Source organism: Globicephala melas, chromosome 2, assembly GCF_963455315.2.
Source record: "Globicephala melas chromosome 2, mGloMel1.2, whole genome shotgun sequence".
NCBI classification, from domain to species: Eukaryota; Metazoa; Chordata; class Mammalia; order Artiodactyla; family Delphinidae; genus Globicephala; species Globicephala melas.
Window position 1 is genome coordinate 35,046,475 of NC_083315.2, and position 14,982 is coordinate 35,061,456.

At 40.6% G+C, this 14,982-nt stretch overlaps 1 protein-coding gene and 1 non-coding gene across 3 annotated transcripts in view; one reads left to right on the forward strand and one right to left on the reverse strand.

The window, feature by feature from the left end:
* The window catches only part of SH3GL3 (SH3 domain containing GRB2 like 3, endophilin A3), a 145,764-nt gene that overhangs the window by 94,003 nt on the left and 36,779 nt on the right, over positions 1-14,982 (reverse strand). The window lies entirely within an intron of this gene.
* On the forward strand, positions 5,055-5,127 carry TRNAR-CCU (transfer RNA arginine (anticodon CCU)). The gene has a single exon. It is a non-coding gene; the product is annotated as a tRNA-Arg (tRNA).

The window sequence follows — 14,982 nt, forward strand, 5'->3', positions numbered from 1 at the left end:
GTGTGAGAGAGAGAGAAAGAGAAAGAGAGAGGCAGAGAGAGAAAGAGAAGGGGGATGGGCTGATGGAGGGAGGGAGGAAAATAGAGAGGAGGAGGGGTGAAGGTCAGGGAGATGATGCTGGCGTCTGACTACACTGTTGGTGCCTCTTGTTTGGCTTCCCTCACAGAGCAGGAAGATAGAGAAGCTTTCTAGGTCTAAGCCACAGGAAAGCCTTATGTGAGCAGCTTCCACAGAACAAGGAACAGATCTTCTGACACCAGTAAGAAGGAGAGCTCCTGCTTCCACGCTGCGGCTACTGCTCAAAAGCAAACTCTTTGGAACATAAGCACCTCTAGGTATTTCTGACCCTAGGAGTAGTTTAGAAATGAAAATTATTGGGATCTCAGAGAAGGCAAGGATTAGATTAACATTAGACATGTAGAATGGAAGCAACCTAAGTGTCCATCGACAGATGTATGGATAAAGAAGATGTGGCACATATATACAATGGAATATTACTCAGCCATAAAAAGAAAAGAAATTGAGTTATTTGTAGTGAGGTGGATGGACTCTGTCATACAGAGTGAAGTAAGTCAGAAAGAGAAAAACAAATACCATATGCTAACACATATATATGGAATCTAAAAAAAAAAAAAAAATGGTTCTGAAGAACCTAGGGGCAGGACAGGAATAAAGATGCAGACGTAGAGAATGGACTTGAGGACACCGGGAGGGGGAAGGATAAGCTGGGACAAACTGAGAGAGTGGCATGGACATATATATACTACGAAATGTAAAACAGATAGTTAGTGGGAAGCAGCCGCATAGCACAGGGAGATCAGCTCAGTACTTTGTGACCACCTAGAGGGGTGGGATAGGGAGAGTGGGAGGGAGACACAAGAGGGAGGGGATATGGGGATATATGTATATGCATAGCTGATTCACTTTGTTATAAAGCAGAAACTAACACACCACTGTAAAGCAATTATACTCCAATAAGATGTTAAATAAATAAACATATGTAGAGTTAAGAAAATAGGAATATTAAACACACTTCATTCAAGGTTGCTTTTTTTTTTAGTCAGCTAAACTATATATCTCTACTTCTTACAATATTATGTAGCTAACGTCAATGCACCTGGGTTCCAGAAAGGCTACCTCACCCACAGTCCCACCAAGATACTGGCAATAAGAGTTCCTGAAGAGTTTTTTTTAATCCCCATTAATGGACAGAAGTAGGGATGGGCCAAGTCCCCTGAAGTGACAGGTGGCATTAATTCCCCTTGAGAGGACCTGTCAGAGCCATCCTAGACCTCTTCATGGGACGCAGGTCTGAAGACCCCTATACCACATGCTTTTCCACGGGAAACTCCCACCGCAGTGAGCCTGTCTTACTGGTAATGTGCAGAACTGCATGCCAAGTGATTGTGCATCCAAGGGCCTGACTCCACTAGGTCCAGCATTGGCCCAAGGGACAAACTCCCCTCTGACCCTGGACCCCTGCGAGCTTGCAGCTGTCCATGCTAGGGCGCCACGCCATAACCGCCGTATAGGGTCGGGGTGCTGGGAGGAAATCCCAGGAGGGATGGGAAAGGTCAGGAGTGTGGCTTCTCGGGAGCCACCGTGAGTCGGGCAGGGGAAAGGAGTACTGGGGGAGCAAACTGGGACATTTCACTGGGACCCTGGAGACTAAGCAGCTGGTGGGGACGCTCACAGTCCAAGAGGATAGGCATCTCCAGACCTTGGGATTTTATGGGCAGTAAATACCAAAAATGGCAGTAGTAGTAATAATAACAATAAAATATAAAATATAATATTTATCATAAATTAGTTATCCAATCATAATTATATTATAAAATATTACAAAATATGTTACATTCAAATAAAATAATAGATATAAAATATAATAATGATATTATTATTAATTTTATTATTTTTACCATCTAACAAAGCGTCTTCAAGTTTTCATTTTCTTAGAAAGGGCACTTCTTTTTTATTGCTGTTTCATTTGAATAAGGACCTTTCAATACCAAAATTATAGGAAGAACATAATCTTGGAAATCAGGCAAATTCAGATTTGATAGAAACTCACATTGTTCTCTTATTTGTCCTTATACTTTTCTCACTTACTAAGGACCAGTGAACACTTCGAAGGAGGCCAGTAGTTCACACGTGGAGCTGGAGAGCTGATGGGACTGGACACCAGGCACTCCTGCCAGCTCTGTTTCTACCTGTCCTCCTGCAGGTAGCTCTGCAGAGGAGGTGCCTTCTACAAGAGCAAGGCCTAAGGCCCAGACACTGCGGTGCCAGCGCCCACCAGCATCCCTTTCCTTCAATCTGCTCTTCTGATTGGCCAGTTTTCTTTGGGGAAAGCCTAAATGCCATAACTCCTGCCTGGTGGTAGACATGCTCTAAGTAGTCCTTCCCAGAGCCAGAGAAAGGATTAACTGATTGCTTCCCTCTTCACTCTGGCTGCCAGCAAGCCCAACAACACATCTGAGGATCAACAACAGCACCTCCACGGACCTTCTTACCTGTGTCTTTACATGTAACTAAATTCACGTAGACCTCCACAAGCCTTGCCTTTACCACAGCTATTTATATTTTCCCTAATCACGACTCATTATTCTTTTTTACACTTTACATCTAAAATTTCTTGTAAACTGTTTCAAATCCTACGTGGTACAAGAGAATGTAAATAATATAAACCCCCAAAATGTTTACGTTAAAATTATAAAAATTTGCTAAAGTAATTCACTGATGACTGAGGCAAGCATGACGTCTTTTACATAATAACCGAAGTGCAAAGCAAAAATCACTTATGCCACCAGATGAGGCATTAGGGCCCAAACTGGTATAAGCAAAGCTATTTTTTTCCCCTGAAAGATAAAATATAGTGAGCCATCAGCTTAATTTAAAATTCACACAGCTTCTAAACAATAAGAGGCACTTTTCTTTCCCATGAACAAAGACGTTTTATTCATATGTGAATAAAGCAAAGATTCTTTCTATTCTATCTACATGAAGCAATTCTGCATTTCTATACAAAATGAGCTATTTTGCACCAGGCAGAGCCATATTACAGAACCGTTGTGCACTCTGGATGAAGTTGTCTGATTGCACATGCATTAATAACAAAAAGCACTTTGTATTATCAAATAAGAAAAAAAAATCCTTAAGCTTTCCATGACACTCTCTTCTGTTTTTCCTTCAACACAAACCCATACATTAATGCATTCACTTCTAACCCAGAACTGGGTGTGCTCCATAAGGATGGAGAAAGTGTGTGGGCCCATAGTGAAAGGACCAAATAAAAGAAACGTGAACCTCCATACCACGTATTTTGGAGCGGTTTTTGGTTGAATTTTTTCCAAGGGTGTAATTTTAAATAGGTTTTGTGAAGTTCGGGGTGGGAGGTGGGGCTTGGGGAGAAATCTCCCCAAAGTGATTACAAACTCATTTAGACAGCAAAGGATAGTTTCTACTTATTTTAGGGTTAAATCCCTGAATTATTCATATTTCAGGATAATGAGGGAGGCATTATAAAAATAGCATATTCTTTAAAGAACTTTACTCTTTCTTCTCCAAAAGTTTAAACCATCTTCTTAAGAGTGTAAATATAGTTCTTAAATTTAACAGGAACAAACACTGACCAACCTGTTAAATTTAACAGGAACCAACATTTATCATACCAATAAAACTGGATTTGAAATATGAAGTTTTAACTTAAAAACAAAATTCTTCATTAATTACTCCACTTTTGAGCAACAAATTACTGAGAAGTTCTGATCTCCTAGGTGAATAGCTAGTAAGAAGTGAGACAGCAGAAAATATAAACTGATTTAAAGCTAGAATCCATAGTGATCATTTGGAAGCAAAACATGAATATCATCATAATAGTCCTTGCCATCCCCCGGCCCTCTACAGTATTCATGGGAGGGATTTTACTGCAACAATATCCTTGGATTCTAATCTTAGTACATGTAGGGCATACCTCCCCATTCTTCACCTCCAAAGCAAGTCAACCTTTATTTTCCTGCCTTCTTCACCCAAGACAAGGCTTGAGCAAAATGGCCTGTTCCATAGACAATTCCACTGCCCTCATATTCTGTCCCACCCTTTCCTAAAAAAAAATGTGTATTTCTTAAATGTGTGATTCTTTTAAAAAGCATACTAAAACACTCAGTGTGTATTTAAAAACATTCATTCCATAAAGGCTCACAAAGTGCTTAATCCCCAGTAAGATGCTGGGAGAGGTGACTTTCCAATAGCCTGTCTCCTGCTCCTACCTTTGCCCCTCTGAAGTCCATTCTCAAAGGAGCAACCAGAATGATCTTGTTAAAATTTAAGTCCACCTTGCCCCTCCAATATTCCAGAACCCTGCAATGGCTCCTCTTTTCACTCAACGTAAAAGCCAAAGTCTTTGCAACAAGGCCCCACAGAAACAGCCTCTCATCCTCCCTGACCATCCTTCTTCTCCCCCTCGCTCATTCTGCTCCAGCCACTCTCCTCCCTGGTACTCAAACACCTCAGGCAGGCTCCTGCTCCAGGGCCTTTGCACAGGCTGTTCCCTCTGCCTAGCACACATTTCCAGCAGATATCTGCACAGCGAACTTCCTCGCCTCCAAGTCTTTGCTTAAATGTTACCTTCTCAATGAGATGTACACTGACCATCCTATTTAAAATGCAACTGCCCCATGCCCTACCTCTACTGCCCCAATCCATCTTCCTTTTGTTCTACATTTTCTTTCTCTCCAAAGTCCCTATCACTTTTGAACTTACCATGTAATATACTTATCGGTTTTGTACACAGATACACCCCAAACACCTAGAAAAGTGTCTGGTATATAGTATGTACTCAGTAAATATGTTACAAATGAACAAATGAATACTTGAAAAGATCCGAGATGAATCACTAAAAAGAAATTCAAACCAATGAAAGATATCAGTAAAGGTCGTTAGTTGAAAATAAGTATACACAAAAATAGATTTTCAAATTTCAATAATAGCCAGTCAGGAAAATTACGTATTTTTAAGCAGGAGAATTATTTATATAAATAAAACCTGTTGGGACTTCCCTGGTGGTCCAGTGGGTAAGACTCTGCTCTCCTAAAGCCGGGGGCCCAGGTTCGATCCCTGGTCAGGGAACTAGATCCCGCATGCATGCCACAACTAAGAAGTCAACATGCCACAACTAAAGATCCTGTGTGCTCCAACTAAGACCCAGTGCAGCCAAAATTAAATAAATTAAAAAAAAAAAAACTTATTACGGTAAACAAGTAAGAACAGAGCTGTGATGCTCCCCACCTGTCAGCCACTCCTAGAAGCCCTTGATCTCTGAAGGAGAAGGGGCTTGAAAAGCCACACGTTAAAAAACGCACAGGAGAAAAGAGCAATTCACACCAGCAACAAAAAACGTTAAGAACTTCAAATACTTAAGAAGAATTTGTTAGACCTATATTGAAATAAAACCTACAAAATACTTACTGAGGGACATAAAAGAATTCAAAAGTAAATGGCAAGATTATGATAAATTCGTTAAGTGGGAGGAGTCAAAATCCCAAACCAGCTGTTTTTCCACAGATAATTACATAACACAACCCCAACAGCAAGGCTTAGGTCAATATTTTGAGTAAACTGACAAAGAGATCCTAAAACCCATCTTGAAAATAAAAATGTAAACAACAGATAGTGCCCAAATCAATAGCAAAAGCAATGAACAAAATAGAAGGTTCAGAAATAGAACCAATATGTAGGATCGAGTTTTACATTACAGGTAGCATTTAAGTTCAGTAGGAAGAAGCCAAATTATTTAGTAAACTCACTAACCATATTGATGACAATGAGAAAATTTTTTAAAATTGCTGTAACTATAACTTCAAAAAAATTCCTGATGAACTCATAAATATTTTAAATATTTAAAAAATGAAATGATATAAATGAAGCCACCATAGGTAGGTGAATATTGGTGCAGTCTCAGTTAGAAGCCTTTCTAAAAATGATTTCAAAATCAGAAACTATGATAAGAAAGACTAATAAAACTGACTACAATAAATAAATAAATCCTATTACCTTAAAATAATTTCTTTTTGTCAAAAGACACCATCCAGTCATTAGAGAGTAAAAAGACAAGCTAGAGAGTAGGAAAATACATGTGCATAACATATAACAGCAAAGAACCAATACCCAGAATATGTTTTAAAACTGCCACAAATAAATGAGAAAAAGAAAAATATTTCTAAATGGACACAGTACTTGAACAGGTGTGTCACTAAAAAGGAAATTCAAGTGGCCAATGAATAAATTAAAATGTTCAACCTCTTGGTCTCCAGGGAAACGTAAATTAAAACATCAATGAGTTATTACTACATATTTACCAGAGGGGCAAAAAATCTGAAAGTCTGACAATACCAAGTGCTGACAAGGGTGCGAACTATATAACGAAGTTCTTAGAAATCAATAAAACACAAACACGTAAAATGTTAAGCTCTATTCCTGAGTCGTATGGGAGACAGGTGTGCTGAGAACTAGGACCAACACAAAACTGAATCCAGGAAGCAGGTGCAGTTAAGTGCAGCAGCCTCACCCTGTCTCCTACTGGGTGTTTCCTATCTACACTCACATTCCATGAAATGTGGTAACTGTTACAGACCTCACTCACTCTAGGTACCAGAACTGCTGGAGCTCTGAGGCAGCCCCAAGGAAGGTGCCAAAGGTTTCTCTTGTGATTATCATGCTCTGTAAATGTCCACACATTTGGTCAGCAATCCTGCTTTCCATTTCCACACTGGTGAGGAAAATGCATCCTCCTCGGAGAAGGTGATTACTGAACACCAAATTAGACCCTCAGAGAGAAGGCTGTAACTCAGATACACAGTTGTCACAGTCTAAAACCATAGCCACATCTTCTGATGACGTTAAGTCATTCTCCAGCTCAGAAGTTTACATTATTCCTAGAGAGTAATCTGATCTTTATTACATTTGTCTGAATGTGAAATAACTGCAATTAACATTACTGATAAAATACCTATTTTCCTAATGAATCATCAGGTTTCTTTCCTCTCCTACAAACTGTCCAAAAGGAGGCTGGTAAGTCTTAAATGCAAGATAGGTTCTCATATGCCTACAACAAGTAACTAAGATCTTGCAACCAAACAAGAAAATGAATAAATCGACCTTCAAATGTCTGTTCTCCTCGTGATATCAATAATCCCATTCTGAATTCCACCTTTACATTCCCATTAAGGACCATAATAAGCAAAGTGAATTTTTTTAAAAAAAATTTGTAAGTCAGGAGGAGACAAAAATATTGGAGCAAAAAGTACTTTTATGATGCACTTTACAGATCTAAAATTGGAATTTACCCTAAGATACAGCCTTCATAATTTGGGTTGTTTATACAGGCATACCTTGGAGATATTGTGAGTTTGGTTCAAGACCGCCACAATAAAGTGATGATCACAATAAAGTCACACAATTTTTTTTCTGTTTTCCAGCACATACAAAAGCTATGTTTACACTATACTGTAGTGTACTAAGTATGCAATAGCATTATGTCTAAAAAAAATGTACATATCAATTTAAAAATACTTTGTTAACAAAAAATGTTAGTCATCATCCAAGCCTTCAGCAAGTCATAATCTTTCTGCTGGTGGGGGGTCTGCCTCAATGTTTATGGCTTCTGACCGGTCAGGGTGGTGGTTGCTGAAGGTTGGGAGGCTGTGCCAACTTCTTAAAACAAGACAACAGTGAAGTTCCCCCATCAACTGACTCTTCTCTTCATGAACAATTTCTCTGTAGCAGGCAATGCTGCTTGGTAACATTTTATCCACAGTAGAACTTCTTTCAAAATTGGAGTCAATCCTCTCAAACTCTTCCACTGCTTTATCAACTAAATTTATTTCTAAATCTTTTGTTGTCATGTCAACAATCTTCACAGCATCGTCATCAGGAGTAGCTTCCGTCTTAAGAAACCTTTTTTTTTTCCTCATCCATAAGAAGCAACTCCTCATCCATTCAAGTTTTATCAGGATATGTCAACAATTCAGTCACATCTTCAGGCTCCACTTCTAATTCTAGTTCTCTTGCTATTTCCACCACATCTGCAGTTACTTCCTCCACTGAAGTCTTGAACCCCTCAAAGTCATTCATGAGGGATGGAATCCATTTCTTCCATACTCCTGTTGTTCTTATTTCTATCTCTTTCCATGAATCACAAATATTCTTAATGGCCTCTAGAATGATGAGTCCTTTCCAGAAGGTTTTCAAATGACTTTGACCATATCCATCAGAGGAATCACCATCGATAGCAGCTATAGCCTTTCAAAATGTGTTTCTTAAATAATGAGACTCGAAAAATTTAAATTACTCCTTGATCCATGAGCTACAACATGGATGTTGTAATAGCAGGCATGAAAACAACATGGATCTTGTTGTACATCATCAGAGCTCTTGGGAGACCATGTACCTTGTCGATGAGCAGTACTATTTTGAAAAGAATCTTTTCTTCTAAGCAGTAGGTCTCAACAGTGGGCTTAAAATATTCAGTGGGCTTAAAATGTTGTAAATAGTGGGCTTAAAATGTTGTAAACAGATGTGCTGTCATCTAGGCTTTGTTGTTTCATTTATAACACAGAGTATATTTGGCATAATTCTTAAGGGCCCTACGATTTCCAGAATGGTGAATGAGCACTGGCTTCAACTTAAAGTCACCAGTTGCATTAGCCCCTAACAAAGCCTGTCCTTTGAAGCTTGGAAGCCAGGCATTGACTTCTCCTCTCTAGCTATCAAAGTCCTAGATGGCATCTTCTTCCAATAGAAGGCTATTTCATCTACATTTAAGATCTGTTGTTTAGTGTAGCCACCTTCATTTATTATCTTAGCTAGATCTTCTGGGTAACTTGCTGTAGCTTCCACATGAGCACTTGCTGCTTCACCTTGCCCTGTTATGTTATGGAGGCCAGAGGAGAGGGAGAGAGATGGGTAACAGCAGGTCAGCAGAGAAGTCAGAACACACAAATTTATTGGTTAAGTTCAGTCTCACATGGGCGCAGTTCGTGCCACCTCAAAACACTAGCAATAGTAACATTAAAGATCACTGATCACAGGTCACCATAACAAATATAATAATACTTTAAAAGTTTGAAATATTGCCAGAATTACCAAAATGTGACACAGGACACAGAGTGAACAAATGCTGTTGGAAAAATGGCACCAGTAGACTTGCTTGACACAGGGCTGCTACAAACCTTTAATTTGTAAAAACAAAAACAGTATCTGCTAAGTGCAATAAAGCAAGGTATGTCTCTACTGTTAAGTTTCACAGAATGTAAAAACACAGCGTTTTTTTAGACGGATTTATTCAATTTACTTTCATAAAGTTGTTAACTGTGCCATAAACAGTGTTACAAGCTGGTGGCTTTCAAAAAATTGAATAGTTCCTGCCTGTTTTTGATAAGCAAACAACAGCTTTGGAACACTGAATAAAAATCAGGTGGAAACAACAAAAAAAGGTGAATGGATAAAGAAGATGTGGTACATATATACAATGGAATATTACTCAGCTATTAAAAGGAATGCAATTGGGTCATCTGTAGAGATGTGCATGGACCTAGACACTGTCATACAGAGTGAAGTAAGCCGGAAAGAGAAAAACAAATATATTAACGCATATATGTGGAATCTAGAAAAATGGTACAGATGAACCTATTTGCAAAGCAGAAAAGGTAGTATTTTCTACTCTTAAGGTCATGAACAGCATAAACCAGTCCCAAAAAAGTTGTAAATCTCAGGAACAGAGAGAGAGCAAAGAAAAATATTCCAAAATTTACGACTATAACTTTTACCAAAGGATCTTAGCCTTCTAGAACGCAGAGCCTGAGGCAAGGATTAAAGCGCTGACAATTTATTCCAGAGGCGCAAGCCCAGGACTGTGAAGGTGAGGAGAAACAGGGAGTGAGGCAAGGAAAGATATTAAAGAGTGTGCAATAAAGCATGTGATCATGCTGACACTTTCAAAATAAGCCAGGAAGACAGCAGGTCACCTGGCAGGTGTGTCCACTTGGTACTTGGGACTTCCTCAGAAAGAGTTGCAAGAACAAACTGGACCTCAGAGTAGCCCATGTAAGGGAAGAAGAAAGGGAAATCCATCTGCCCAGCTCCCTCCTATGGTCTCCCATTGGTTAAGGTTTACTACAGGGAGCCGACAATAGAACACTTCTGGGTTTCACCATCTAGGCCTTAGCGGCCACTCCACAGCCAGGTCCTATGCCCACTGTGTGGTGTTCCACCCAAGACCAAAAGTGGAGGGAGATTTAGCACTTGATAGGACTCGGCATGTGGGGCCCAAAGGATACGTCAGCCCAGGGCTTCACCTCTGAACTCCAGCCTGCCCTGAGAGCTCAGCAAGTTGCAGCAACAGTGGCAGCTGTGTGCTCAGGGAGGAGAGGCTCAAAAGGAGGTGGCAGGGAGAGAATCTCATTAGATGCTCCAGGTTTGGGTTCAGTATAGGACCTTTCAAGAAATAAATCTCTGTCCAATTGCTTTAATGCACTCAGCAATTTCTGCCTCATTTATTCATTCATTCATATGTACATAATGAGTGGCTATCACAATCCAGTTCCCGTCTATGCTAGGTCCCAGCAAATCAATAAGACAATTCCAATCCTCACAGAGATCCAAATCTACTCAAGGAAACACGCATCATTCACTAAACAAATTATTTACTGAGTGCCTCGTTCGTGTGCTAGACACTCCTCTAGGCCTGGAGACTCAGTGATTAATAGTAAAATGACCACAGAATGGTAAACAATGAGAACTGTACTAATTATAACCCTGAGTAAATGATTACTAGTGTTTTAACTAGTCGTCCTGCGACCCGAGTCAAGTATATGAAATCACATCAGTATACAGGGGTTTAAGAGCAGACAAATAAACAACAATTATACAACACACCAGGGCTTGGGCACTAAATGGGGAGATCTGGATAAAATCCTGGAAAATGGAACCAGAATCCAGGAACCTAGCAAGTCCCTGACATTTTGCAAGATGTGTTATTTCAGGAAAAGGTGCCAGTCTGCTGAAAACACTGACATATGAAATTAGACAAGATCCCACTGAAAGGAATGGGGTAGGGAAGTCCTGCTGACTGCTGGTGTGGCAACCACTTGCTACAAGTGAGGGGCCCGCTGAACGGACTCCAGCTCAGATAGAATCACTCTGGAGGAAGGACCCACATTCTGAGTCCAGGTCCCAATCTCCAACCAATTACCTGGAGCTTGACTACATTTTGGTCCCCAATAGTTTGTAGGGGACCGAAGGTGGCCACAGTCCCTTATTTGGGGTGTGGGATAAAGAAATAAATCCCTGTGTTGAATATAATGATTGTAATAAGGTATAATGATAGTAATAACCTTTGCAGGCATTTTTATGTGCATATGTTTCATTTATTTTTTAAGCCTTATGAGAATCATACATATTGAACCAGTAACTATACTTTAAAATATTTAAGAGAAATTAATTAACAGACTATATAAATGGTATTGTTTGTGGGATTTAATTGGTTAAATTTATAAGTTTAGCACTATTCAAAGAGCAAGTGAAATGAGTGCTTTTCATTTTAACACAAATATTACTAGATTTACAAATAAATTTACAAGATTTCCAAGTTGTTTTTAAAAGCTTACAGTAGAATCGGTTTTTACATTTATAACTTTAATGAATTAGATATTGGATAAAATACAGGCATACCTCAGCAATATTGCAGGGTCAGTTCCAGGCCACTGCAATAAAGCAAGTCACACAAATTTTTTGGCTTCCCAGTGTATACAGAAGTTATGTTTGCACTATACTGCAGTCTACTAAGTGTGCAATAGGATTGTCTAAAAAATAATGTGCATATCTTAATTTAAAAATGCAAAGCAAAAAAAAAAAAAACCCAATTAGTAACAATAGTTTCATGTGATGTACAATAGTAACATCACAGATCACCACAACAAATATGATAATAATGAAAAAATTGAAATATTGTTAAAATTATCAAAATGGGACACAGAGACATGAAGTAAGCAAATGCTGTTGAAAAAATGGTTCCGATAGACTCGCTCAGTGCAGGGCTGCCACAAACCTTCAAGTTGTAGAAAATGCAGTACCTACAAAGCACAATAAAATGGGGTATGCCTGTACTGGTAATCAAAAATCTCTCTTTCTGAGCCCTCAGAAATCAAAAACCAAAGGGACAAGAAAGACACCATAGGCCAGGTAAGTACAAAATGCTATAAGAACACTGACAATGGAGCAACCAATTCTGGGGGGAGGGTGGTTGTGCAGGAAACAGAGGCAAAAATTCCTAAAGCCGCAGGTGATGTTTCAACAGAGTTTTGAGAGAAGGAAAACAGCAGGCGGACAGTGGAGGGAGGCTGAAGGGAAGCATACATCAGCACAGAGGAGCATGGGCATGGCCCACCGGGGTAAGCCAACAGGGCACGGGGAGGAACCTGCAAGTGGTTCTGAATGGCTAGAGCTGGGTCAGCAGACACAGGTACGGGAGGGGTGGGCCCGGCAGCAACGGGAACCAATAGAGGTTTATCCTGAGGGGCCTCTGAAGGATTTGTTTTTTTAACATCTTTATTGGAGTATAATTGCTTTACAATTGTGTATTAATTTCTGCTTTATAACAAAGTGAATCAGTTATACATATACATATGTCCCCATATCTCTTCCCTCTTGCGTCTCCCTCCCTCCCACCCTCCCTATCCCACCCCTCTAGGTGGTCACAAAGCACCGAGCTGATCTCCCCGCGCTATGCAGCTGCTTCCCACTAGCTATCTATTTTACGTTTGGTAGTGGGCATGACATAATCAGATTTGTATTTTAGGCAGATCCTTCTGGCAGGGTATGGAAGATGGCCTGCAGGGGGAGAAAAGGTGGGTGTATAAGCAATGTATGCCCTCAGTGTACAGTGATGGTGGGTACAGAGAAGAGTTAACAAGTCTTAAAGTACTCAGGAAGTAAAATCTACAGAATGTGGGCCCTGCAGAGATGTGGCTGTGGAGTGTGTGCCTAGCACAGTGCCAAGGAAGTAACTAAAGACAATCAATTGAACAACAAATTTGTTCAATGGATTGCACAAATGATGAATAGAATAACGGCAACAATATCAAAACGTGTCGTTTAGTGGAAGTTACTGGGTGTTGAGCCCTTTGCCAAGAGTTTTGCCTTTACTGTCCGATTTCATCTTCACATCAGTCCTTTAAGGCAGGTTACATTTATTGTCCTCATTTTGCAAATGAGAAACCAAGACACAGGGACATTAAATTACTCGCCCCAGCTCACCCAGCTACTCGGGAGAGGAGGCGGGATTGAAACCTGGGTCATCAAGCTCCAGAATCCTTTGCCCAAAGGTGAAGGATGGTTTTACAGTTTCTAGCAATTGGAGTGATGAAAAGGTTTGGGTGGGGAAAAAAAAGTACAATTTTGGACAAAAATTTAAGATGTGTGGTAGGGCTTCTAGATACAGATGTTTAGGAAAACTGTCAATAGCTCAAGAGAAATGCCAGGAAGCACAAACACAGATGTGGGAATTATCAATAGGAGGTCCCATGGATCATGAGAGTGGATGGGATCACGGAATACGAACAGAGTGAAAGGAGAAAGAGGACCAGGTGATCACGGATCACTCCTAGTGATCACTGGTTTTAAAGACATGGGAAGAGAAAGAGAAGCCGGAAAATAAAATAGAGTGGTCAGAGAGGTAAGAGTTCCACCAGCAGAGTGGTGTGGCAGGAACCACAGTAGAAGGCAGAAGTAGAAGCCTTCGAGAAGGAGGGAGTCAAAATGCACAATAAAGCAAAGTGGCCAAACGAGATAAAGACAGAAATGCCTATTGGATTCTTTTAAGAAGACGTGGGTAACCTTCAATTAACTGAAGCAGCTCCAGAGAGAGAACGAGAGAAAGGCAGATTACACTGGGTGGAGGGGGATAACGCGATAAGGAAGTAGAGGCAAAGGGTAGAGATACGCTTTGTAAAAGTCTAGCGGTGAAGGAAAGAGGGAGATGGGAGAGGCTTGAGGGAGACAGAGCCATGGGAAGGATTTGCAGAAGAGGCAACGCTGATTAAGAGTCAGTAAAGGAGAGGTTGAAGATGGTGGGGAGAGGCTAGGATGGATGCCGTGAGGTCTCAGGATCGCAATGATTCTGGAAGAGCCACCGCAAAGAGTGGAAGAGGAAGCCATTCGGGGACATGATAAATGATTAGTGACTTCTCCTGAAGCCAAAGCCATACATTTGTAACATCAGCACAGTTATAAGATCTCCAGCAGTTCCTGGCAGCCCCTGGTAGGAGACAAGACAGATGTCAGATTGCTCCAGAAACATATGAAAGATGAGGAAGTGACGGGTTTGCAGGGGCCTGCGAGAAAGGGGCTGTGTGCCGGGCAGGCAGGAAAGGAGGAGAAGCCATAAGATATCCGAACGAGCTTCAGGAAAAGAGCAGGACCTGCCAACACTGCTGAGCTACATCAGAAATAAGCTGAGTCGAACTTTCCTACTGACCTGGAATCACAGCTAAGGTCCAAACTGAAGACCCAAAACTCATAATATCCCACGTTCAAAGTGACCAACAAGCTTCCACCCGTGAACAAGCTTCCACTGCCCTGCACTTTCTTAGAGATGCCAACACTGGTCCTGCCCCCCACCCACGCCAACTCCCACCTGAACACTCCCCGAATCAATAGAAGGAGAGGATGCAGGAGAGGAAGGTAGTAGCCGGCCTTGTGGGTAAAAGGGTCCTTCAGGGTGAGAGGGATATGCAACACCTAAGCCAGACGAGTTGGGTTCAAATCCCATATCTGCCACTGGTAAGCTATGTGACCTAGGGCAATATATATCCACTCTGGTCCTCAGACTTCTCGTCTACAAAAGGGGTATAATAATACCTACTCCAAATGGTTGTTACAGGGATTAAATCAGTTAAATTCTTTAACATGCTTAGAATTGCACTATGT